Here is a 27,866-nt window from a genome sequence, read left to right on the forward strand (position 1 = left end):
TCAGCCCAGACAAATGACTCAATGCTTTACTCCAGTTCCTGCTTCCTTCCATAAGCCATTTGCATTTCCCTGGATGGCTCCAGCACCCCCAAATTAAACCCATTGTGTCCTCCACATGCTGACTCGGTAGCCCAGGCTGTCTTCGGTGTCTATTCTTGTATGTCCTGCCCTGACCAGGTTATCAGCAACTCTCTGAAGAACAGACTGGTAATGATCGCCAACATCTGTGTCCCCCTTCCCTGGCGGGCAAGCACTCCATTTTATTTTTCAGTTTCCTCTGCAGCTGGGGGTGAGCAAAGGAAGGGTGAGTCAAAGTAAAGTGAGCTCTCCCGGGCTTGACTCATTAAAAACCCCTGACTGCCCTTCCCTGGTGGTACCTGTCCTCTTCCCGCTTCTGCCAGCTAGACCAAGGGGGACAAAGAACTCCTGCGGGCCACTCTGCGCCATGGCCAGAGCACGAGGTCCACTTTGAAGTCAAGCCATTTGGGTGGTGTTGTTAGATCAGTCAAGTCTATCATGATAAAAAAGGACTTATTTTTAACATTCTCACATTTTACTTTTCTTTAACTAAAATTGCTCCTACTGCCTATGCTTGCTGCTGTTGTTGAGCGTCAGGTAAAGTCTATTACTACAGAGGTTCCTCTGGTAAAAAGGGCTGTAATCACCTTGTGTGTACTTACACACGTTGCAGTATGCATCCAATATATCTGAGCAGCTGTACTCAGTGCAGAATTGATTACATATTAATGCAGTGACTACAATAGATGAGCTCTTCTTTGTTTTCAGATTTTCACTATTATACATGGTGCTTCAACATGCATCCGGGTACGTTCCCATGTGTACTGCTGACACACTGTTCTTTGGATCATGGAACACGCGACCCTCCAGACTTCTCTCTTCCCCTTCACGCTATTGCCAGTGAAGACGTCGCCCTTCGGCTCACTGCCAGCTCTATCTCCCAGATCACCCTGTGACCACAGTCCAGCCCAGACGCCGCTGCCCACATCTGGATGTGGTGGAAGCCTAAATCCACTTTTAAATCATATGAGTCTAGGAATGCTGGGATGAACCATTTTGTCTTGTGGCACTAACCCTTGTTAGACAGTGTGACTTTTCAAGAGCTGAGCAAATGACAAGCCTTTCTCGTATTAACCTCTAGCCAAATTTAATCTTCCACAGAACCTCTGTCGTGGTGTGTGTTTGTGTGTGTGAAACACAGCAGGGCAGCATCCTTCTCTGGGACACACCACACTGCTTAGTAGATGCTGGCCTCACTCTGAAACAACGTGAATTTATGTCACAAGGACACGGTCATAGATCTCCACTTTGCCACCATCTCACCCATCAAACTGAAATATATTATACCAGAGAACAGACTGGAACCCTGAAATAAAACATTGCAATTTCAGGCAACTAGAGGAGGAAGAGAGATGGTAAGGAGCATCACATTATAAATGATAGTTCATAAATGATGCTTTTGACTACTCTGTGGAACTAGAAGCCCTAAGTAATTGGTAAAACTTCCTGAGTATGACTGTCTCTATGCTACCAAGTCACTCACTTTAAAAGTGAAAAATTCATCAAGTTGATTGTATCATATAACAAGTACTTCAGACAAGAATGGACTTGCAGTGGCCCTGACTGAGCTATACAAAATGCACCCCTTTCATTCAGGAAGAATTACAGAGATGGCCAGTGTGCCGGTATTGGCTAGCTGTTCTCAAGTTTGCCATTTCTCTGGCTCCCAAAATAAAAAGGAATGATTTTCTTGAGCTTCCTTGTCAATGAGCATCTAGATATTTTGGCAACCTGAGGATCCGGAGAGAGCAGAGGATGAAGCCAGGCTATGTTCCCTCAGTGGGCCACTTTGGGCAGCATCCTTCCAGAAAGCCATTCTCCCCTAAGAGCAGTCAGTCCCTTCTGAAGTCCACCAGTGAGCAATCTGTAGGGCAGGGCAGGCCTTATTCTCCTCAGACCTCTGGTCACCTTGGGGGGCTGTTGCAGTGCCGCCTTCTCTGCCTCCATCTCCTTTTTGGATTCTGCCGTCACCACCAACCAAACACCAACCACTACCCTCCCTCCCTCCCGCCACCCCTCCACCCTAAGCCATGATGTGAGACACAGACAAGTCCTCTCTTCCCACCCAAGGCAACCTGGGCCACAGGCCATCCAACTGCTTCTGGAAGGTCAAGATCTGACTCGTACTAAATGGTCCTGCCTCTGAACTCTGGAAACAAGCCTGCTCCCATCACTCCCCCAGCGCAACAGGCAGCAGAAGCAGTCTCCCATTGCTGATGTCTGGATTACCTCACAATTTCCTTTCCCACATCAACCAATGCCATTTTCCTCAACTCCCTCTCTATGAAATGCTGAAGCAGTCCTCTTTACTCACCCTTTCATGGGTTGATATAATTGAAAATGGAGATGATACATTTTAGGATATTAACAGCGTCAACGTCGTAGGCTGTGACATTTTATCAGTGTCGTCAGCTTAATGGAGCTAGGACTATATCAAAGGGCTCAAAAACACCCAGAAACAGACTACAAAGTAATAGAGAATGTGGAAGGGGAACTTGTTACTGATGCAGGGTGGCCATTGGTTGGTATTCTGATATTTGCTATGAAACACTAATCTACATATAGGAGGTTATTACAAAATTAAAATAAATATAAAAATAACAAGTCAGAAAATTTACCAAGTGGCATGGTTAAGAAACCAGAGGACAGAAAGCTGGACTATGTTAATAGTTGAGAGGCTGCTCAGATAGAACTCAGACTTCAGCTTGCTTACGGCAACATTACCATTTGTGATAATTTATTGTCCTCACCTGGAAGAAGGGACTAGTAATATTACCTATTTCTCAGGGTTATTATGAGAATTACATGAATTAATGTATAAAACAACATGTTTAGAATGTAGTAATCACCCACTTATTGTCAGGCTTTATTATTTTTATTATAACTGTTAATTATTATTATTAACTCTTGGTTACAAAGCTAATTAGAGTTAAGACTAGCATTAAAAGCATAAAGGGATCATTTCTATGTGAACCAGAAATCCTTAAAATAAGTAACTTTTCTTCCAATATTCTTAGAGGTAAAAATTACCTTTATAAGATACCAAGGCATGTGTAACTACACTTCAGCAAACCTATTTCCTATTGTAAAGAGGAGGAGGCGGCTGATATGCTCTTCCCTAAATTGAGAGGGGTTGGAACAGTGAGAGCTGTTAGTCCCCCACCCCCCATAAAACATAAAGAGGATTTCCTTTTTACCATGATAGACATTACTGCTGTGCCCTCCCTTCACCACCCTCCATGTTTGTTGTCACTATATCCTGATGTTTTTAATATTTTATGTAGCCCTGGACAAGGTTTGGCAAATGAGTTCAGTGAGGAAGCTACTTGTCACTTCAGGGCCAGAAGAAGACCCTACTCAGTCCTCAGTTCCCTGTTCCTTCAGTGCCCTAGCCATTAGTGTGGAAGATGGCTACTGATTCATTAGTGTGGACTCCTACGTGATCGTCATGCAAAATGTGAAGAGGAAGCCAAAAGCCTTATTGTGAGAGGCCACCAACTCTGGAGGCTGTTTATTACCATGCCATAACCTGGTCTATCTTGGCTTGCAAATTTTAAGGGCTCAAAAAAAAAAAAAAAAAGCAAAGAGCGGAACTCGGAGATAAGATATATTTCATATTTAATTATTTTTGCTGCACAATTCTTTCTCCACAATGATTAGCAATAAAGCTTCATGTACTATAAAAGACTTGTGGGCATGGTTTTTGAGGTAAGGAAGGAGTTGGGGACAGGTTTAAAAAAACGGGAAGGGGGTGACTCAAGAGTGGCATCATCTATGCTTGAAGATGACCTGATTTTATATGTAGAAGGTTCCTCAAGACTACCTACCTACACACATATACACACCCTTAGTTCTAATCAGTGAATTCAATAAAGTTGCAGATACAAAATTAACACACTAGAACTTAGTAGCATTTCTCTTCACTGACAATGAGTTATCTAAAATAAAAATCTTAGGAGTAAATTTTTCCCAAGGAGATAAGAGATCTCTACACTGAAAACAAGACACTGATGGAAGAACTCTATACATACAACTAGATGGCTATGTATCCCATGATGAAATAATTAGTTGGATTGTTAAAATGTTCATTCTACCCAAAAACAGATCTAAAGTCAGTGCAACCCCTATCAAGATTCCAATGGCATTTTTTATAGAAGTAGAAAAGACAATCCTAAAATTTGCAGGGAACTACAAAAGACCCTGAATAGCTAAAGCAATCCAGAGGAAGAAGACAGGAGGAGGAATCACATCTCCCAATTTCAAGATGTGTTATAAAACTATAGTAATCAAACTAGTTTGGCACTGGCATAAAGCAGATGCATCAAGCAATGGAACAGAATATGGAGACTCAGAAATAAACCCAGATATAGAATCAATTCATATTTGAGCCAAGAAAATTTCATGGAATATAGACAATAAAGTGGTGCTGGGGAAACTAGATATTCACATGTAGAAAATATAACAAGACCCCCTAGCTTATACCACTCACAAAAATCAACTCAAAAGGCTTAAACATAGATGAGGAATTACAAATATTCAGAAGAAAAAAGCTTCTAGCTTTTTTGGGTCCTGGCAGTAACTCTTCAGCTATGACACATAAGACACAAACAACAAATATAAACACATGGTTCACCAAACTCCAAGACCTCCTACACAGCAGAAGAAATGATCGGCAAAATTAAAAGACAACCTATCAAATGGGGAAAAAAATGCTTTCACCTCTGTATCTGATACACATATAAGTAACTCACAAAAGCTAATAGCAGAAAAAGAAACCAAAACAATTTTTAAATGGATAAAGGACCCAAATAGGCATTTTTTCCCTGCAAACTTTTATGACTGGCCATGTACTTGAACAGAAACTCAGCATCACTAATACTTAGGAAAATGCAAAACAAAAGCACAAGGAAGAATCACCTCACAGCATTCTGACAGCTGTCGCCTTGGAGAAGAGGGAACCCTGCTCTGTCAGTGATAATGTAGCCTGGTGAGGTCACTACGGAGAAAACATGGAGGTTCCTCAAAAGACAAAAACAGGACCCTCCCTGGTGGCACAGTTGGTTAAAGCACAGCACTAAGAAGCTTAAGCCACTTCCGCATGAGTTCGATTCCTGCCTGCCCCGGAGGAATCCACATGGAGAGGCAGACCTCTCCTCACCCACCCACTGCTCCCCTCAGCAGTGTACTTCGTTGATCTGCCTGTTCTGCTACCCACTCTGTCTCTGATGAAGCCTCCCACCCTCCACATCTCTGGTCTGTACCCCAGTTCTGTAGGAATAAATAAATCTTTAAAAAAATAAAAAAGACAAAAAACAGAAATCCTGGATCACATGACCCAGACCCAGGAATTTAATTTCTGGGATAATTCTGTGGGAGGAGGAATAGGTAAAACCACACCATGGGCTCTGCGGAGCAAAATGTGATGAATTTTTCCCAAAGAAAAAAGTTGTTAAGGGTAAGTTAAGGTTTTCTAGATGTAGTATTAGGTAGAAAAAACCTTCCTGCAACATAAGTTAATAGTTTGGCCTTTTATTATAGTGGGAAGTATATTATTCTTTGCTCTTTTCTGCATGTTTGAAATAGATTGTAATAGCAAAACCTAGATTTTTAGTAATTGATTATATTAAATCTATAATAAGTACCCTGAGCCCACAATTCAAAGTGGAAGCTAGGGATGCTGCAGTAATCTGCATCTAGCTGTGCAGTTACACTAGAACCACAGCTGTCCCTTGTCTCTCTGCACTAAAAATAACTCTCACCCTGAAGTTCATATTCATCATTCTTGTTTTCCCTCTTATTATATAGTGTTATAGCCATGTATTCATAAAACATTTTCAACATTCTAGCTATTTTAACTTTCTGCAAAGTGCATTGATTTTCCAGTATGAGAGCTTTGGCACATTTCAAAAGATTGGTATTACTCAGAACATATTGTCCAGCCACAAGGGTTTAATTAGATTCAATAACAAAAAAATACCCAGAAAAAAATCCAATTGCATAGAAATTAAATATACACAGAAGTAAATTACGATTCAATAAATAAATCGAAAAGAAAATAGAAAACCACTGACCTGAAAGACTGAATTTATAAATAAATATACTTGACAATATAGTTAAAGCAGTGCTTTGAGGGAAATTATTAGCTTCACATATTTTTATTTTAAAGGAAAGAATCAATCATTCACGCTTCAAGCTAATTTTATAAAATGGCTGCAAATCAAATCTATGCAAAATGAAGAAACAAAATAATAGGAGGTATCAATAAGCTAAAAACCAAAAATTTAACAGAAAAAAACACTCAAAAGTGTCCTTATACACTGAAAACTATCAAGGTTGATCTACAAAAAGAAAGACAAACCACAATACAGTTTATCAGATATGAAAATGGATTATCACTTCAGTCCTTTCAGACACTGATAACTGACAATATTATGAACTTTACATAAGATAGAAATTCTTAAAACGCAGAAGTTACCAAAGTTAGAGGATAAGAAACAGAAAATCTTGTTTTAGCTTAGTCTGTTTAATAACTTTAACCCTTTATTTGAAACCTATCCACAGGAAAATCCTCAGGTCCATATGGCTCCTTTGGTGAATTCTACCAGCTACTTCAGAAGGTAATAATACCAGTCATAGGCATAATTTTCAAAAGAATAGAAGTGAGACCATATAAATCTGGATAAAATATATAGGAAAACATTTTCATGATCTTGAGATAGTCAGATTTCTGAAACAGGACCCTCCAAAAATGCTGATTATAAACGGAAATTTTAAACTTCCCTTTGATCACAAGAGACCATTAAGACTGTGAGTAGGTAATTAGAGATGGAAGGCAATCTCTGCAATGCGTGTTTCCAAAAAAAGGGCTTGAATTCAAAATAAAGAACCTCTATAAACTAAAAAACAAAGCACTGAAACCACTTGAGAAAAAGGCAACCCTTTGTGTGTAACCCACCCTAATTGAACCATCCCTCCCCTTAACGGGTGGGAAGGCATTGCCTTGCGTAAGAGGAGGGGGGCTGAAGATACTGATCTTCTCTGGAAAACATTAAAACAACAAGCAGTTAAAATCAAATGTTGACAATGTAAACGTTTTCTTTGTTAACAATGTTTCTGAACTGGGTTTTCTGTACTGAAGAAAAAGAAATCAACTCTACAAAAGGTCCTGAAAACTCTGTCCCAAGGTATGCCAACTTGCACACTCAACATAAAATTTGAAAGCGAGATACAAGTTTGGATCCTGAGAATTGTGCAAAAGCAGCCATCGCTCATCACCAGTATTAAGAGCCAGGGACGACACTCCATTACATCAGTAACTGCCATCTCAGAGCACATTTCCCCATTACCTTACTCCCAGTTCCAACCCCATCACCCTCTAAAAGGCTGGCGAGAAGCAAATGAATCTCAGAATGCTAATACTGGCAGACTCTGGAAATCAATAGTACTACAAGGAATATAAAAGCCTCTTAAGGTAGAGTACCTACCATCCAGAAGCTCAGAAAAATTAAGGAGACAAACATGGATGTGGAAAGGTTTCTATTATCTTAATGCACAAGGATTCAGGGCACGTTTTGAAGAAGGGAGGTCACCAGCTGCAGTGACTTCAGGCTATTGTTACCGGAAAGCCATTAGCAAGGTCGCTGCTGAGACAAGCCAAGCAAGGCCTGTCTCCCGCCACCTGCAAGGAGTTGACCAAAACGAGGATGCAGACAGAGTCATCCCGTCTTTCAGAAAGACGCAGAGGTGAGAGAGGTGTGGAAGGCATGGAAGGAGCATGCTGGTCGCTCTTCCCACACCTCGAAGACCGAGACAGAACAGGCCTCCAGGGTTTGGGGTCTCCAAGGTTTGTGGAGACTGGGAGATAGCCGTCCGTGTGCACAGCCCAAGCCTTACCTAGCCCTGGGCTCGCAGCACTGCAGGGGTACCCCTGGAGGGGTCTGCAGCCGTCCCTGCGGCGCGCTCTCCTGTGAACACATCTTACCAGGCCCACGCTCAGCTCTGAGAATCAGTTCAGCTGCTGACTGTGCTGAGCAGTCTGAGCTGCACCTGGAGGCAGTAACGTCCATCACTGCTGCCGTCTCGGGTGGATCGGGGTGACGGAATGTGTGACACTTGCGGCAGAACTCTTCATAGCCTGCGACATACTGTCAAAATCCTGTCGCTATTGAGCTGACGTCCTCATTACCTTTCAGGGAGCGGCCCAGCTGTCCTGCGACCTCTGTTCCCCCGGAGGAGGGAAGCTTTTCGGGTCTGTTCTTCCTCCCTTTCCTTACGGTCTGTCCTCTGTCTCTCCCATTATTCCTTCTCCCTGGGGCCTTCACAACTACAGCCCGCCCACCACTGTTTCTAGGACCCTCACATTGTCAGCTTCTCGGGATTTTGTTTTTTGTCCCTAGAATCAAATTGTTTTGTTTATCTTTATACAAAATGTACAGTGCTTGCTTTTTCCTGTGAAGTGTAGTCTCCAAAGAATTCCCACCACCAATGTACCAGTGCACCATCGCCATAGTCCCCCGTGCTCTTCCCTCCCAATATCTTGGTCCCTCTCCCTCCTCCCTGCCCTGCAGAGTGTCTCTGATTCATAGTTGCCTGCTACTTTTGTTTACTTATTATTTTTCCTGATCCCCTGTTTCCCTACATTCCTCTGTAAGTGCAACCATCGATATGTTTGTTTTCCTTCTGGCTATTTCACTGAGCATGATCCCTTCCAGCTCCATGTTGCTGCCAATGGCATGAGATCTTTTTTGATTGCTGAATAGTATTCCACTGTGTATATACACCACATCTCTTGGCCCAGTCATCTATATACGGGCATTTGGGTTGTTTCCATATTGTGCCTATTATAAATAGTGCTGCAATAAACATAGGGCTGCAGGTAATTTTTAAATCAGTGTTTTTGTGTCCTTTGGGTAGAATTCTAGGAATGGAATTGCTGGGTCAAATGGAAGCTCATTTTTAGTAGTTTGAGGAACCTCCACACAGCCTCCCAGGGTGGTTGGACCAGTCTGCATTCCCACCAGCAGTGTAGGAGAATTCTTTTTTCACCACATCCTCACCAACATTTGTTGTTGCCAGTTTTTAAAATAGGTGTCACTGGTATAAGGTGTCTCATTGGGTTTTGATTTGTATTTTCCTCATTATTAGTGATGTTGAGCATATTTTCATATATCTGTTGGCTGTCTGCATTTCCTCTTTGGGTTAATGTCTTTTTAACTCGTCTGCCCTTTTTTGACTGGAATGTTCATTTTGTTTTTGTTGAGTCTTGTGAGCTCTTTGTTGTCTACTGCAATCAGTCTCTTATCAGTTGTAAGGAGCGCAAAGATTTTTCTCCCAGCCAGTAGGGTGTCTCATTGTTTTGGTTACTGTCTCTTTTGCTGTACAGAAGCTCTTTACTTTGATGTAATCCCAGCTGTTTATCTTTTCCATCATTTTCTTTACTTTGGAAGCTAAGTCTCTCAAGATGTTACTGAGATGTATGCCATGGAGTGTTTTGCCTATATTTTCTGCTCCCAGTGTTTTTAACAGCTGTCTCGCCTGTGCCTGCTCACTCTCCTCCCCCACTTCTACATCCCTAGAATCCAAAAATGACTGGTGCAAGGTGGGGCAGAGATCCAAAAATGACTGGTGATCCAAAATGACTGGTCCAAAATGACTGGTGCAAGGTGGGGCAGAGAGAGGGTGCTTTTTTTTTTTTTTTTTAATATAATAGCTTATTTTTACATCATTTTGTGCCTTTTCCCATCTCAGTTATAACGCCTGTGGGCTTCCCATCAACAGATCACGGTGTGCCATCACCATAGTCCTTTGCCCTTCCTTCCTCCCGCCGTTTTTGATCCCATTCCCCACTCCACCCCTGTAAAATGTCTCTGGTATATGTCTGCTCTTTATTCTTATTTTCTCACCTTGTCCATTACACTCTTGCTTTGAGTGAAACCATCTGGTATTTTTCTTTTTCTTTCTGGCTTATCTCACTAAGCATGATCTTTTCCAGCTCCATCCAAGTTGCTGCAAAAGGCATGTGTTTGCTTTTTTGATTGCTGAGTAATATTCCATTGTGTATATGTACCACATCTTTTTAATCCAGTCATCCACTTTTGGGCATTTGTTTCCATGTCTTTCCGATTGTAAATAAAGCAGCAATAAACTTGAGGGTGCAGCTGTCTTTTCGAGTCAGTGTTTTTGTGTCTTTTGGGTAAATACCTAGGAGTGGGATTGCTGGGTCATATGGAAGCTCCATTTTTAGCAGTTTGAGAAATAGAGGGTGCTTTTTTACATTCTTGTTATTGCCAAACCTACAGAATCTTTGTATTGTACAAAGAGACTTTGCAACGTAACAACGGTGGCTATGCCTGGAGTAGAAACCAACCTCACAGTAGTGTAGGCTCCTAGGGAAGAATCCCAGATAAAGCCCACAGGCAGGCCCTCCTCCCTCAGGCAGGTCCCTGGAGATGCGGGGTGAGTAGTGAGGAAGGGGCATGACCGTCTACTCTTAGAGCTCAGCACTCACAGGTGAGGGAGATGTGCTCTGGACCCTCCCTTCACCCCAACACTCCCTGGGTGTCTCTACCGACAACTGACGTGGGCCAGGTACTGGAGAACATGGAACTTCAACAAAGCTGCTGCCCTCATGTTCACAGAAGCTGAGCAGCGAGCCAGCAACTACACCTTTATTAAAAGAAGCACAGACTGGTCTGGCCATGCAGAAACGTCAGGTCCACATAAACCTCTAGCAGTAAACCTATTTCTGTGACTCCCCCCATATGGACTCGTCACTGCCCCACAACTCACCAGCCTTAGCCCAAGCCACACTGTAACATTCTTTATGTGAAAAATTATGTAACATTTGGGTTCTAACAGCGTTTTCAAGCCCTCCCTTTCCTTCTGAAAGTCCATGTACGTACAAAAATATGAAATGAAATGGTATGTTCTCTCTTATAAATCTGTTCTATTTCAGTTTTGTTAGACCAGTCACAGAATTGAAGAGGCAGAAGGAATGTGTCCCCCCGCTTAACACCTGCCAGTGTTTCTACTTCCGCACGTGAGGACAGGCGCTCCACACCTCCAGACCGTGGAAGCACGAGATGGAGAAACCAGACGCTCGCTGTTATCTTCCTGCTCTGTTGGCTGGGAGAGGACAGCTGTGCGGATTTCTAGAAGCCAATCGACCCTTCTATCTCTGTACCCAACAGCCTCAAGGGATTTCTTGCTCTTTTTTTTTTTCCTCTTTTCTTTCTAACCAAAAAAAGTTTCCTGGAAAGTAGGTCAGATTGCAGCTAACTCTCCCTCCTGCTGCGTTTTAGTGGTGGAGGGGGTACAGGAAGCTTTATAGAAGATCTCAGTGCCCATCGAAGCTTCCAAAAAGATGACAAAATATTTCCCTGAGGGTTGATTTAATTTTGTCCCCAGGCTTGTTCATAATTCTGACCATCTGGTCCTGGAGGCTTCTCTATTTTTAATATTTCTACTTAGAGTGTTTTGCTTTTTTAACCTATTCTAGGACTCGTCGCCCCCTGCCAGCCACCCCCGTGCCCTCCCCCTGGTGTGTTTTCCTTGAGCAGATGCCTCAGCAGGACCAACGTGCTGCAGCCTGTAACTCTGGCAAACTCAGGACTAAAAGGTAGAGGCTTCCCGAGCCAGTTAAGCAGGTGATCAGAACACGGACTTCACACTTGCTACATGGCGTTATTTGCACAAGGCCACCTCGAGCGTGCATGTTACAGAGAGCGTTTCACGAGAAAGCTGCCCCTACTGCTATATGACCACCCGTTACTTGAAAAAAAGAAAAAAGGTCTTATCAACTCTCACCAGATAGCTCTGAAGTCCAACTCAGCTCAACCTGTCCATTCACAGGGTCCCGCTGGCCCACAGATCCAAACAGCAAACTGCACGGACCAGGCCAGGGCACCCCCTGCCCGCCGGCCCCTCCCCAGCAGCACCCAACCCTGTCTCCAGAAAGTTTATTTCCTGACAAATAACACAGCCACAGCTTCTGTCAAGGGGCTGGTGTCTTTCTGGCTCACCCACTCGCTGGGTGGGGAGGCCCCCAGGCCTGGGACAGGGACTCTCCAGGGCAGACAGCAGCGGACCCCTAGAGGAGCTGCAGGCCCCAGGGCTGGCGGCGCCCTGGGTCCCGGCTCACCACTGCCAGGGAGCCCCGTCCGTCTGTGCCTGTGTGCACGGGCAGGGTCTTAATAAAAATCTGAATAAGTGATGGAAGGAAAACATGTGCTTTTTCCGATTCAAGAGCACTAGGAAAACAAGGCTGAAGCAGCAGCGTAGGGAGACCGGAGCCCTGGATGAAGGAGAAACTGGCGAGAAAGGAGCAGGACTGGGCGTCTGTCGCCAGGGCGCCCCGCTCCAGCTTTCCAGTTTGTCTTCCTTCTGAAGCCTCGCAAGAACTTCCAGTCTTTGTGGATGGACATGCTAATGGCAAGACTGGTGATAGGCAGCGAGTATTGTCCCCACTTTGCCAATAAGGATCGGATAATAAAGCTTGCTCAAGGTCACCCAGGTCTGAATTCATTGAGCATTTTGGCCCTTTGCCTGCCCCGGTGGTGCTCACGGTGTCGCTCTCTGCCTGCCTGCGTCTCTTTGCACCGTGAACAAGAACACGGGGTTTGGAGCAACAGACATATATTTAGGCTTGCTTCCCAATGTATGATGTTGGACAAGTCTGTGTCCTTTTCCAAAATAAAATAGCTATTTCTTTTCCTCTCTGTCTATATGAGCTACTTTTCAAGGACATAATTTCAGCATTTCTATTGTAAAACATGTGAAGATTGATATACGTGTGTACACTTAGTTGAACTCATAGGAAAGCACAAAACAACCCCCCAAATATGCAACTAAAATCCAGTGAGCAAACTGTGAGCTAACGTGACCAGCACTGTGACGGCTACAGACATGATGACCAGGGATGGTCGCCAGGCTCAGGACAGAGAAGGCACGAGAATGTCCCAGGGAAGTGGGTGGGTGAGTAACGGGGCGCGCCAAGGTGGGGCTGGGACGGGAAGGCGGGCGTGGGCAGAGAGCAGCGCAGGAAGTTGCCGAAGACAGGGGCAGAGTTAGCAAGGAAGAGGGAGAGGTCTAAGTGAAAACAAAAGGAAATAAAGTCAAAACCAGAGCCTAGAAGTCAGGAAGAGATGGCGAAAGCCAGGCAGGCCAGCTGCAAGGCCGGGGCGTTCTCCCGTCACCGGGCCCTGGCGCCGGCTTCGCAACACATGTGTGGCGGAGAGGGGCTGCTCCTGCGTGGCTGTGTGTTACTCCACCATAGCATTCAAAAAGTCTATTTGGAAAAATGAAAATTGCCCCATTTTACTCTCTGAGTAAGTGGATAATTTCTTTTTCAATAGGAACAAGAAGGCCATTTTCACAGCTTCAAATTGGATTAAGTTTGTTAAATAATAACTCCTCCTTAGTCCATTTTCTTTTGTTCTTGTCAAGATAAACTGGAACGTCGAAATAACAGCTCAGAAAGATAAAAGAGCGGTGCATTCTCTCTCCTACAGGGATGCACATACCTTCATAACCACTGAGTAGCTTTTCCCAAACATCCCTCTGATAAATGGACCCGCTCAAGCCAACTCATCGCTGCAACCCCCCTGTGATAACTGACAAGACCACACCGGGAGGAAGGCAGTGCGCTGGGGCTAAATGTTTATTTAGGGTCCCACTTGGGGTCAGGTCTCAGCTTTGTTACTTCACTAGTTTCAGGACCTGAGTTTTGGTTTTGAGTTCATTTCTTTCACTTTTTTTTTTGGATCTTTAGAAGAGAATTTGGGTACTGAGATTTCTAACCCTCCACGTCTAAGCAGACTATTCCCTCTGCTCTGTAACATATATGGTACTTAGTCTACATAAGGCTCAGCCTTTTCCATCACATGACATAAACAGCCATGCAATATGCATTTCCAGGACTTCTATTTGCCAGATACTATGTCTGTGCTGGAAAAAGCCAAGAGGAATAAAGTCCCAGCTCTCAATTAAGTCACAAAGAAGAAATTTGAGCACAAAGAAATAAGGACTGTGCCAACCCTTTTCATATAATACAGATCCAGTGTGTAACAGAATTGTTAATTTACAAAAAAAAAAATGGTTGGGAGTTGGCTTTTTAAAGTTCAGAGAAGATTATGTTGAAATGGAGCTAGTCCTTATGAGCATGAAGCACTGTATTTGAGGTGAGACAATATAAAATTCAACCATGAGTAACCATCTTCATTGCCACACCCATGAAGTAACAGACACGAGCGAGGTTGACATTTTTAAGATAAAAGGATTGAAGAGAAGGTGAAAGGAATAGCAACTCCTCGCATAACTGAGTACAGAAAGACTTCCTGTAGGTCTTCTAAAACAGATTAAACTGCAATCTTGTGTAAGACAGTTCCGAGACAATTAGTTAATACTATTCTTTTAATAACTATTTATTGAACATGGGCCAGATGCTATGAGGAAAACGAGGAGCCTGACAGGAGGCAAACAAACAAACAAACAAACAAACAAACAAACTGAACCAAGTAACTAAGTCTCCTCCTGCCCCTCAACACTGCTGTCCGAGAGGGGCTGAAGCACACCAACGAGCCTCTGCCCAAATCAGTCAGCGTATGTGGGAAGGAGCGCGGCCTATCTGGTCCTGGTGTAAGCGCAAACATGGACAGTGCTGACTGGAGATAAAACTGGTCAGCTCAATTCAGTCTGCCACAAACATACCATGTGTGAGACACATGTGAGAACAGCCTCGATGGCTTGCGCATGTCACTATCTGTATCATTTTTCTCAGAAATTTCCAGACCATATTTTTCTTGAGCTGCTTCACCCTTCTACCACCCTGCCCTTCTCAGTGACACCTGGGAACACAGACACGTGTCATTAATCTCCCTGATCTCACTTCTCCTCTGGTTTCCTAATCAGCTCAATCAGAAAATGCCTTCACAGTTAGGTAAGTCTGGAGGCTGGGTTAACTCTTCACATTTCTGTTACTCAGGAGCATAAGCCACTTCACTCTACTCTTGTCTGGTTCTCCGGGTTCTTCCAACACCGTCAATGAGTCCCTTAAAAACAGTTATTGAGGGCTCTCCCTGATGGCACAGCAGGTTAAAGCAACACATTACGAAACCACTGCAGCACCAGTTCAATCCTAGCCAGGGAGCTGACCCACATGGCGCGGCAGACCTCTCCTGACCTGCCTGCTGCTACCCTCAGCAGTACACTTTGTCAATCTGCCTGTTCTGCTCCCCACTCTGTCTCTGGTGAATCCTCTCACCCACCACACATCTGGCCTGTAGCCCAGTTCTGTAAGCATAAATACATAAATCTTTTTTTTAAAAAAAGTCACTGATGGGCCCTCCCTGGTGGCGCAGCGGGTTAAAGCACTGCACTAAGAAGCTTAAGCCACTTCCGCATGAGTTTGATTCCCGCCTGCCCCGGAGGAGATCCACATGGTGAGGCAGATCTCTCCTGACCCGCACGCTGCTCCCCTTAGCAGTGTACTTCGTTGATCTGCCTGTTCTACTCCCCACTCTGTCTCTGGTGAATCCTCTCACCCTCCACATCTCTGGCCTGTACCCCAGCTCTATATGAATAAATAAAACTTTAAAAAAAAAAGTTATTGAGTACTGACTACATCTGAGCTGAGGTATGTATTCAGCTTTTCCTCCACAGAACTTCCCCACCAACCAGGTGAAGAACACACGCAGAAACAGCTGTGTGCAAGTAAACCAATCCAAGATGTCGCCCCCTTTAGCATTTGCCTATTTGCATGATGTAAATACCCACATGATGGCCAACTTCAATCTGTGACCATGAGATGTTTGAAAGTTGAGTCAGAAAGAGATGCACAGTTCTTGTGAACTGGTGTAAGCAGAACCCAAAGCACTAGTGAACAAGCCAGTAAACAAGCATTTGCTTTCTCAATTCCATGACAAGATGGGTAAACAGAGAAGAATTATAAGTACTAATATTTATCAAACATTTGCTATTTAGGTAGCAGGGTGCCATCTGCACTAAATGCACCACTGCATTTAATTCGTATCACTCCAACATAAGCACTACAGGTACTCAAGTGTTACAGAAAAGATAAGTGGGCCAAAAACTATATAAATAAGCATGCGTGCCCAAAGCCAATAACTAGTGAACAGTGAAGCGGAGATGCAAGTCCCTGAGGATCTGTCTCTAGAACCTGCATTTTTAGCTTCTGAGCTTGCTCTTCTGTCACTCTCAGAAAACATGCAGCTTGAGAACACCCCGGAGTAACTGGATAGGCTCGGTGCAAATAATCAAAGAAGTCCTCCAAAGACAGGCTATTTCCAGCAAGAATCTAATAACACCAGGCATAACATGAATTCTGTTTCCATCAGGATTTTCTTAGTTGCAAATAGAAACTAACTCTACCCAGCTTAAACAGAAATTTATTGAAGGATATTAGGTCACTCAGACTCTCCTCGAGGCCAGAGAAGCATAATTAAAGGTCTGCAGCTGAGAAGCATGGCAAAGCCACACCCCCGCCATGGCCAGTTGTGGCCCTGCTGCTTCAGAGAATCACTGCCCCGGTCCTTGCCACAGCGGCTTCCCCGCAGGTAACTTCTCTTTTGTGACCCTAGCCGCCATTGCAAAGCTAGGTGAGGCGACGATGTTCATAAACACCAGTCACATACCTGAGCCCCAGCTATAAGGAAGGGAGGAAAGCAATGTATTTTTTTGTTTGTCTATTCACACAGAGTGATAGAAAAGGTAGTTAATTCCTCAAAAAAAGAAAAAAGTGTTCAAAATGTTGAGTGATCAAAATAAGAATAAATATTCCCCTGGTCTTCCGGAAATAATTAAGGCTGAAATTTTAAGTAGCTTAAATAAACCACAAGGAACTTGAGAAGGGCAGAAACCCTGAATGGTCAAACATAAAATGGATTTATCTCAAAACTATCAATAAACTAAAGGGATAGCCAGTAGCAAGACACAAATCTACTCACATTCTTCAAAATACAAGATCTGTCTTTATTTAACAAACACACTCTTTAAATTCTTTGTAAATTCATAAAGAACAAATCAGGAACACACAACTCAAAAGAATTTTATGGAGAATGCTTGCACAATGATCCTTTAAGGTGGCCCCTGATTTACACGCAAAATACCGGGCCAGGACAGGGAGACAATCAGCACAGTGTAGGCACCCACGGAGCTCACACTCCAGTTAAGAAGTCCCATATGTAGGCGATGATCATGAAATAGGGCAGTGGAACTCAAGACCTAAGATACAGATCAAACAAATATTCTGAGTTCAGAAGGAAAAAGCAAACCATTCTGGGATGAACTGAATTAGCTAGAAAGAGAAGGTGACATCTGATCTGGAAAGAGGAGAAAAACTGGAATAGGAAAAAAACAAGTCACTCCAGTGAAAAAGGGCCAAGTCGCCATAGTGGAATCTTGGCTACGGATGCCGAAGAGGGCTGTTTGCAGCACTGGGGACCAGGGCAGAGGTGGTGGAAAGTTTGGGAGAGACCAGAGGACCTAGACTAGGGTGAAACCCAAACAAGGACGAATTTGAAAGCAGGGAAAGAGGGAGAGAGCTGTGATACAGGGGGCAAGTAAGCTTTTGGGAAACAGGGCTACATTGTTACTCTAGGTTTAGTATCACCTTATGGAGATCTTTCTTTTGACCAAAGGAAATTTTAGCAGAATGGTGAGGAGCACACTCCAAACCAGTGATGGGCATCCTCCACCACCTGGTGTCTCTGCAGACATCACCCCATTTCCTGAATGAGGAGCTCTCAGGGCAGAGGACTGTTACTGCCAGCATGCAATGAATTTGACCTGCTGGAGGAGGAGCAGGGGAGAGCCACATGGCCATGTTGGAAAAAAAACTTGCCCTCTTGTTTTTCTGGCTGCAACTTGCATCCTGGTCTCTGCTGCCAGTAATGGCATCCAGCTACATGCTAGATTAATCTTCTCATTTCTTTTCCCCTCTCTCCTCACCCCCCTTGTAAATAAACCACCTCCCCACCACTAGCCCTGCTTTTGAGCCTCATTCTGACTTCTTAAGTGTGTAGCTGAGAAGCTGGGTAATCCCAGTGACTCCCGGGGTTACCCTATAACCACCATCAAGCCTTTGAACCCAACAAGGCTGTCCATCATGGCTCACAGTACAGCAGTGAAGGGCACAGACTAAAGGGAAACCAGAGGAAACCAGTATTAGGAAACCACCCAATACTGTAGGTGAAGAAAAAAGAGGCCCTATCGGAGCAGAAGCAGTGGGGACGGGGATTAGGAGAAGAGACTTACAGGCGGTATTGCACCCAGGAGGGGTTGTAGCTAACTGGCTGAGTCTCCACACATGCATAGCCAAGTACAGATGAGGACCTAAGCAAATTCAGAGGAAGGTCTAAGAGAGATGCTACTTCTGCAATCTGAATCCTCTAATGAGGGGCATCTTTATAATTCATTCCCTGAGAGGTCTACTCTTAACTACTTGCCTCCCAAACAAAGGCCAAAAAATCCAATTTAACAATAACAAAAAAATTCTGTATATCATACAAGATCTAGAGTCAGAGGCAGGACTCCCTTTCCCCCTGCCAGTCACCACTACCTGAAATGCTCCCATTTAAGATGTGTTTCTTGGGATTTTAGAGGTTGCATTTGGCCTTAGTTATTCTGGAAGGAAAGATCCCTTAAATTCTTATCAGTCCCACTCAATTATAACTCTTTTATCAGTACCTCTCTCATCATACCTAGTTGTTTTCCTTGCATTATTCTCACAGAAGTCTTTGTTGTTCTTTGCACTACCTTCTAGATTTCTAATCTGTTTGGTGGAGGGCAGAGACCTCATCTTATTCCTCTCAGCAACGAATACTGTACTGTGTGTAATATACCATAGGCGCCCGGCGCCAGCTTTTCCACAAAAGAGCTCCGAAATCTTTGACAAAATCATCTAGCTTCCCGAGTTCCCTTATCTCTACATGATCTATGGAGTGGAAACATTCTAATCTGCTCCCCCAAGTTGTTAGGAGATGTGTACTGGAACATACCTAGTAATCTATCATCAATGTCGGAATAGTAGTCAACATTTGTATGCTACCCACATAGCTCCTGGCCGGTGCCCTGACTGAGTGAAGAACAGCGCGTGGCTATTCCATAAATGAGTGTGGGAGAAAGGCCTAAAGGCCATCAGGGGGGCGGGAAGGAGTGGGAGCCAGTGGAGAAAGATGATGTTGGCAACACAGACTGGTTTATTTATCTTCCTTTGATGCTGGGCAAAGAGGAAATTTCCCACTGCCCTGGCTCCAGAGGCTTCTCCAGCAGGGAAGCAGACTTTGGGGCTGGTAGGCCCCAGCTTTCTGGATGATCCTTACCTCCGTGCACTGCCTCTCATGCAGCTCCCCCACCAGGGGTTACGATTCATGTGTCAGCTGTGTGGCCCAGTTGCAATCTGTCATTTTCATTTGCTGGTTTCCCGTTGTTTATCCAGGTTCTTCATCTGCTTCTCTTTGAATTTGTTATCTAAATATATATCTGCTGAGCTTGAATTATTTTTACTTCTTTTTCTTCTAGCTCCTCAGCCAATTTTGAAAGCTGCCTCTCTCAACAGTCAATTTATAAGTGGGTGATTTGGAACATCTTTAAGCAAAGCTTAGTCTCATTATTTTTATAAACCCCCTCCTTCCTTTCTGCTCTCCTCCCCAAGAAACACCAACTCCATAAAAATCACGCACCATGGAAGGGACTTTGAAATGTAATGAAGTAAATCATGGAAAATGTGGTTGACAGAACTATTCACTGGAGCAGATGGCAGGTCTGAAGCAAAGAAAGCTGGCGTGAGGAGAGTCTCCAAAGAAGGGCGATAAAGCAGTAAGAGCAGAACCCTACGGAACAGCAGCTGACAGCTGGGGACAGGAGGTCCCAGAGAGAAGGCTCCACCACCACCCCAGCACCCTGCTTTGAGAGCAGGCCGTGAGGGTGACCAAGTCCCAGCTCAAGTCACACTCAGCTTATAAGTGGGCCTCACATCTCAGCCCATCTGGTGGCTTTTATCTGGGTCAGTGATACTTCTGAATTTAACAAGTCAGAAGGAAAGCTGTTTCCCTTGATTTGGGACATGTCCCCCCCTTTCCTCTTAGAGAATCATCTGTGACCACCTACATTCTGGAGAAGGGTACGCAGTGATCTAGTCAAGTTAAAGAATTGGCTCCCTTAGGGATTACAGAATGGTTTTATAAGCTGGATTGTCCATATTACTTGCAAAAAAAAAAAAATTCACTTGCTGATGCACTGGGGAGACTAGATCACAGTGAAAGATACTATTTTCCAGAAGAAAACATTTGAATCTAAAATAGGGGATCAGGAAGAACACACCCAAGAAGGGAAGAGGAAAATCTGTCTCTGAAAGAGCCACCCACACAGCACTGACTAGGCCCTGGGGTGGATGGAGGGCTGGCAACCAGCAGGCTGTGCTCTGCAGGAGAGCGCCCGCCTCGGCCTCGCCTTCACAAGGGAGGATGATCCCCTCTCTCACTTTGCCTTTGAGTCCCAGAGGGGCTTGTTCAAGGTGGTGAGAAATTGACCAAGCCATGCACGTGGGTTAGCTAACAAAGGAATTCACTTCTAGAAGTAGAAAGGTTGAATTTGAAATTCCAGCTTTTTTTCTTTTATAATCATGGAGGCTGGGGGTGGGAGAAGGAGATACTCCTAGCAATAAGTCCTAGCTCCGATACTGAGTAACTTCCTAAAACCTTTCCCAACTCCACTTTCTTCATCTTTAAACAAGTCAAAACCTTCGCTGCCAAACACTGCACCAACGGAGTGCAAGCTGCTGTTTGTAGAGCAGCTGCACATCAAGTACTGGTAGTCGGGTGATGAAGAGAATGATAACTGACAACAGCAGCAACATGGATCAAGAGAGGGAAGGTGGGGAGGAGGGGAAGAAAAGCCAGTCAACCAAATGGAACTCTAGAAAGAAAAGGTGTAGCTATCTGTGAAAGTAAGCCAACGCCACTGAAAGAGAAGCAGCAGGACAGAAGGCCACGCAAAGGGAGAGTCCCTTTCCACTGGATTTACTTCTGGCTAAGAGCAGCTGGTTTTTAAATGCCCACATGAGATAGATGAGTGCTTTTTTCCCACTGAAAGACAGCTTCTAACATTTGAGAAAGCTGCAAAATGCAGGATTCTTTTTAATGGCAGCTTTGTTCTGTTTACTGATTGTGAAATACCTTCATATCAATTCAATTCCCAAAACACTTTATGATGTCCCACTAAGTGCCAGGCTGACTGTACGAAGTCCAGGCCTCTAACAGTAAGGACAGGCAGTAAGGACTGTGCCTTTAAGGGGGAAGAGTGTGACAGACCAGTAAAGAGTGCAAGTGCTGATGCCACCCAATCAGCCAGGAAAGTGTGTGCAGGGAGCAGGGAGCAGAACCATGTGCAGAACGCGACACTGTTTGCACTGAGCCGGGAACAGTGGCCGGCTGGGAGTGGGCAGAGCCCAGGGAGGAGCAGCCGGCAGAGGGGCAGAGTAGAAGACAGCAGCTGGGAGTGCCTCAGATCTGGCTTGGAAGACACACCCCAGAGGGGACCTGGGAGTGACCTAAGCTGGGGGTTCCAGAGGGAAGCGGAAGAAGCAGCCAGACCAAGTCAGGATTAGAAGACACGCCAGAAAGCCAAAGGGGAACAGCCCCACTTAGCCCCATAGGCTGTGACTGTCCAAGTTACTGGCCACGAAGGCAACACATTCATGAGCTAAACTAGAGGCAAAACTTGGTTTGATGCTGTTCTCCATCTCAACTGCTGTGCTGGGGGTTCTCTGGCCCCCCCCCCCCATTACAGATACCCAGGACCCATGTGCCTCCATACCCAGGAAACACACCGGCTTGACGCTCTGCTGCTTTCTAAGTGCTGTTCAAGTTTCTCAAAGGTTATTGCCCAACTTGTCTACCGAGGACGCTCTCTTCTATGGAAAACTGGCCGCTTCATCTTGCCCACTGAGATGTTCACAGTGGTATTTTAGAAGCTGCCTCCATTTGTGGCATTTTAACAGTTGCCTTCTGGAAACGTAGTGTGTTGGCCTAAAGGAGACTCTGGTGGGGGGAATTTCCAGCATGCGGGGAAGTCAGTCACAGGCAGGAGGAGTGGAGGGGAGCATCTAGGCAGAGGCCACGTTTGCCCCTCAGATAGTCACCCCTGGGCACTTTCCTGGGTCACAATTGTGTGTAAGCAGTTTGCCACAGGGAAAAGAAAATCTAATATTGATTCTGAAATTGTCTGTTTGCGTGCACACGTGCACACACACACACACAGAATATAAAGGGCAAATTTTCAGATCTGTTTAAATGCATGTTCACAAGTTCCCTGTGGGAAGGGAACACTGGGGGGCTTAAAATACCATAAAATCTCAGGACTCAGAGGCACAAATGTGTTCAACTTTGTGTCCAACTCCCATTTTGGCAACTACGGAGCCATGGTAGGTGCCCACTTTTGAGGGCGGGGGGAGTACTTGGTAAAATCATGAGAGCAAATGTGGTGTTAAAAGTTCCGGCAATTTCCTAAGGAAGACTAACTGTGCCCAGAGCCAAGGCTGCCGGGCGGAGTGGCTGAGCTGAGCGACTCAGTGAACACCAGCTCCCTCACCAGCGTCCTGGCAAACACGCATTGAGCTCCCCCACGTCCAGGAGCTCCAGTGGCACTAAGGGCATGAGCCCTATTATTGCCCTTTGCTAAGGCCACACTAATGGAAGAGGCCAGGGATGAAATTAAAATGTGGGTAGGTGTCTCCGGAGAGTAGAAAGAACAAGAGAACAGCTATCAGGAATCTGGGATTCAATTCATGACTTTCACATTCATTTGCTGTTAGACCTCTATGACAACTTATTAAGACTCTTTGTTCATCTGTAAGAGTTCAAAGATATCAGGAATAAGAAAAACAGATTTCAAGTTAGGTGCTGACTCTAGCCAGGCAATATTGACTTCCTGGAGTGATAGGATGGATTCTAAAATATACGTGGGCTCAGTGGGAAAGACGCCATTCAGGATTAGTCATGTCCAGGATGAATTTGAAAAGGCAGCCAGACATATACAGACTGGTCATCATGAAGATACCTTCCAGCTTTAGTTGCCAACTTTAGCTTTGGCCTCCTGAAGACTTAGTGGGAAGAAGATGGCTCAGTTTCCACCTAGTCACCCACATTCATTGAACGCCTTTTCCATTACATCAAGATGATACCATGGAGCCTGTGATACAGATTTTGCCATCAAAAAGCTCATGATGCACTGCACGTACAGACGCGTGTCCATCTAGATGAGAGCGGGACTGAGTACTGGCTCACAGGCCTACACAAAGCCACACGAATGCAAACAAAGAGCACACTGTTCCAAAGGCTGATATTTAGGACCAATTTTGAAGGTTGACAGGGAGTGCCCGAGTGGAAGAAGTAGAGCATGTGGGGCACTTGCAAGCTTCCTAGTACGTCTAGAAAATAACTGGAGTCTAACATAGGTAGTTCACAAGTCATAAAGAGACCGCATGTTAAACTTGTTTTGTGAATAATCCCTCCAGTACCAGAGTGAAGGTAGGACAGGAAGTGGAGTGAGAGGCAGGGGTCCCAGTTAGAACTCCACGCACCCGAGAGGGGTCAAGATTATAACCGGGTCATGAGAAATCTCTACAGGAATGACAATTGCAAGATAAGCAGCACAGTGAACAGAGGAGAATTGCAGATCTGAGTCAGGGGAGCAGATGCGATCTGGGAAAGCTTGGTGGGGAAGGTGAAAATGAACTGAAGCTGTGAGGGGAGTAACTGGTGTGCTCCAAGTCACAAAGAGCTGGCAGAGGTGGGGCCAGGTCACAAGCCACATGGTCCTCACTCCTATCCATGGCTATTTAGCTTCATGCTGCTGTGTGTTGTGGTATCAGTTAGATCCCCAAGTGAGTACCACAGAGAGCGACAGGGGTGATGAGCAGGTTTAGCAACTAGCAGTCCCCGTAAGTAATTATGTTCACCGACATTTTAAAAATACTCAGTAGTTCTGCCTGGAGCAGCCTCCTCTAACATAATCTATAAGAGGGGGCATCCAGATGCAGTGGCCCCCAATCTCAGCTCACCGGAAGGCTGCTGGCAGGGACCACCTCACAGGGAGCATGTGTGGAGCATGGAATGAACTATCTGAAAATGCTTATGGAGGGTTTCAGAGATTTTCCCATCTGAAGTGAGACCCTCTATCTCTGAACCATACACAGTGTTGTAAACCAATGATACCTCAATAATAATAATAATAATAATAGAGCTTTTGATATAAAGGGGTATCATATACTTTATCCTTGTCCATTTCCTGTTTATTTTTTAAATTTTGAAGAAAAATGAAAACTTAAGAGATCAGATTCCCCTAGGGTAAGAAGCCATGAGCAGAAAGGAAATACAAGTAGAGCAGCCCACGGAAATCAGTGAACATACGGAATGAGTTGCTAGGGAGGTTGACTGAGACAAAGCACATAACCAATGTGGTCGACAACACCTACAGAGCTGCTATTTCTAGAGAGATATAGGGGCTGCAGGAAAGTGGTAAGAGGAACAGGAAGCCAAGTGTGGGATGAGCCAACATCATTAAGGAGGGTCTTTCCTGTTCCTAAAATCCCATTGCGAGCATTCAAAATTGGTGAGTTCTCAGTATTTATACTCATTTTCATTAACAGTTTTCCAAATGCAAACATCTCCAGGCTGTCTGTCAAAAAGACCAATTTGGGAGAAGAGCTTGGGGCAGGGGCATTAATATTCATCTTCTTAGCAGTATTGAGAGCTCTGCGGCCACAGCCAAAGCTGTTCCACAGGGAGCTCTGAGAGGACAAGAAATAGGCAACCCCTCTGGCCAGCACGTGGCTGCTTAAGGAACAGTGTTTGGGAGAAATAAGTAAAGGAAAATCCTTTCTCAGAAGCAAATAAAACGCTGTGCAAGAGCACATGGCTTGTGGGTAGAGCACGAGCTGAGTTTCAGCTCCTACCCCGTCCTCCACAGCCCGTCACTCTGTGTGGGACACAGCCTCAGGGTGACAGAGAGTAGCCCGTCTTGTTTCCTCTACGTGCTCCCACGGTAAACCCTCCAGAAAGGAATCCTCTTTGTCTATCTGAAGGTGGTCTCTAGATAGTCTCCTACACTGAGAGAAGAACCTCCTCCTCAAGCCATTTCCTTCACTCGTTCACATCAAAGTTGATGCGAACATTCTTTGGTGCAGCTCTCTTTTGATTTTTCCCTTCTTTGACTCTTTGGTTATGTGAAGTCCTGGATGTCAGACATGAATCTACGCCCTGTGGGGTGTAGGCAGATACAGAAATAGGCACGTAAGATGCATACCACAGAAGTCTAATCACTCTTCAGTATAATCTTCTGTATTGCTCGCTGGCTCACCGGTGGCTTATTCTTACTTCAAATTTATCTACCTGATTTCCCATGGTAGACAGGAGCTGTAAACACAGTTCTCATTTCTTTCTACCAACTACAAGATACTACTTCTCAGTCCTGGAACAACCACAGGAGACTTGGCTGGAAAGACCTGTAACAATATGGTTGTTGGTCATGTTTATTCAGCTCAGCAATCCTAACAGGGTCAAGGGCAGTGAGGCTCCTTGTCTCTCACCTCCACATTCAGCTCTTCTCCAGTCCAGCCTACACTGGGACACACAACTGCTCTTCTCAAACCATGACTCTGGCTATGTCCCTCTGTTCTTCAAAGGTCTTCCTATGCTGGTCCCATTCTAATGTTCTCATCTCTCACTAACCTCATACCATGCTGTCAAATCATCCTTTATACTACTTAATACAGCATTACCAGAATAGAGTCACATTCATATGGATGCATGACTGCAGGGATGTCCTTATAAAAACTACCCTAAAATAACAATTGTTCTCTTTGTTGATACATGTTGGAAGTGCAGTTTAGATTAGACCATCCTCTGTTAAAGGTGTTGGTGGATATTTCAAGGTGGATAAACACAGTATCTAGCCTCAATGAACCTACAACATAAAATACAAAGCCAAACAAACCTACTCCAAGTGCTGAGCTAGATTAACACCTGCACAGACAAAGGACACACCTTCAGCATTGCTGCTGCACAACGGTAGGTTAAAGAGAGTAAAAGGGAAGTGACAGGGTTTCATGATCATTACGTGACAAGTGCTCTTGAAAGTCTCTGACAGTAAGTAGAGCCAAAGGGCTGAACACAGTTGTCTGGGATCTTGGCTCAGACCGATGCCCAAGAGTCTTTGGGTCCTTAGGCTTCAGCCTGCATAGAAGGTGAATGTACTGCTCCAACCTGTCACTGAAACCCACTCATCAGTATGCAGCTGGCCTGTGGGAAACCTGGCTTGGATGATTGCTGAACCCTTGAAGTCTGGTAGAAGTGGGGGTGTGGGGCTGGAGAAGAGTGTTCTTTTATAGAATTACTTTCATACGCCTTCCCTAAACTCCACATAAGTCATAACTAAGAAACCACAACAAACAAGAATTCCATGGTGGAGTCAGTGTAAGTTCTGACTGTGTCTCAAAGTGTGTAATTCAGTCAGGAGTTTTCCGCAATGAAACAGACCTTCAGAGCAATTAAATTTTGCCAGAGCTTAACATCAAGACATTTTAAACTCTAGTATCTGATTAGGTAATAAGAAAATCATGTGGTATAAATGAGGGTGGGTATCAGAGCCCCTTGGAGATGAGTAACTTTTAGTTCAAGTGAAGAAGGGGTTAGCAAACCACAGACTCGCACATGTGCACGGGCATTCAATTCTAGCAAAATACACCGCTCAGCCCCTCACCAGAGCTGGGCTTTAACCAAGCTTCTCCCTGGAAAATCACTTGCAGCAATTCTGAACCTGTGGATTCTCAGACTGCTGATTCCAACATGGGTACCCCACAGGTAATTCCTCATCCATGGAGAAAATAGTGATGTCTGGATCATCCTCACAGACCTACCCAAGCCCCTGAGTGGTAAAACATGGGACTTCACTTCTATCTAAGTTCTGATCAGGACCTAATTGGGGCATCTTAAAAAGCCTTCTAACTCCCCAAAACTTCTTACCTGGGAGCGTGAAAGCAGATTTGTACAGACTTTGTACCCTGAGGCAGGGAAAAAAGGATAGAGAATTAGGGTCCTCCCTGGTGGTGCAGCAGGTTAAAACACAGCACTAAGAAGCTTAAGCCACTTCTGCATGAGTTCAATCCCTAGCCCCAAAGGTGACCTACATGCCACAGCAGACCTTTCTTGACCTGCCCGCAGCTCCCCTCAGCAGTGTACTTCGTCGATCTGCCTGTTCTGCTCCCCACTCTGTCTCTGGTGAAGCCTCTCTCCACCCCTGCACCTCTGGCCTGTACCCCAGTTCTGTATGCATAAATAAATGAAAAAAAAAAAAAAGGAGAATTAGGAGACAGTATTCTCCACTCTCCATGCATATATTTTCTTCATTGACACAAAGTCAAACAACTAAATGCTAACTGGGATGTCTTTTGCCAAAAGAATGTATTACTGAAAGACTAGAAGTTTTTCCTTCTTACTGAAGGTCATGCTGCAGGCTGGGAGTGGAAGATATAGAAGTGGTTGTTGCTGATTAAATAGATAGCATCGAAGAACAAATTTCCAGACTGTGATTTATGACTCTAAAAGCGAAGGTTTCGTTCCATGGAAAAGACAAAGAAATGAATTACCATCGTGACCCTGAACACTCAAAATCAATAGCCAAGAGAGATCAGATAAATATCTATAAATGGCCATAAGGGTGGCTACATGGGGGCCACAGAAAGAAAACTTGTAGAGGAGAGACCCCCCAAAAGG

General features: G+C 44.6%; 1 long non-coding RNA gene across 1 annotated transcript in view; it reads right to left on the bottom strand.

Annotated features, from left to right (window-relative positions):
• Positions 1-27,866, bottom strand: part of LOC105854064 — a 165,951-nt gene that overhangs the window by 77,914 nt on the left and 60,171 nt on the right. The gene's annotated exons all lie outside the window — the stretch shown is intronic.

Source organism: Condylura cristata, unplaced genomic scaffold (assembly GCF_000260355.1).
Source record: "Condylura cristata isolate star-nosed mole 26May11 unplaced genomic scaffold, ConCri1.0 scaffold00025, whole genome shotgun sequence".
In the NCBI taxonomy this organism is placed as follows: domain Eukaryota; kingdom Metazoa; phylum Chordata; class Mammalia; order Eulipotyphla; family Talpidae; genus Condylura; species Condylura cristata.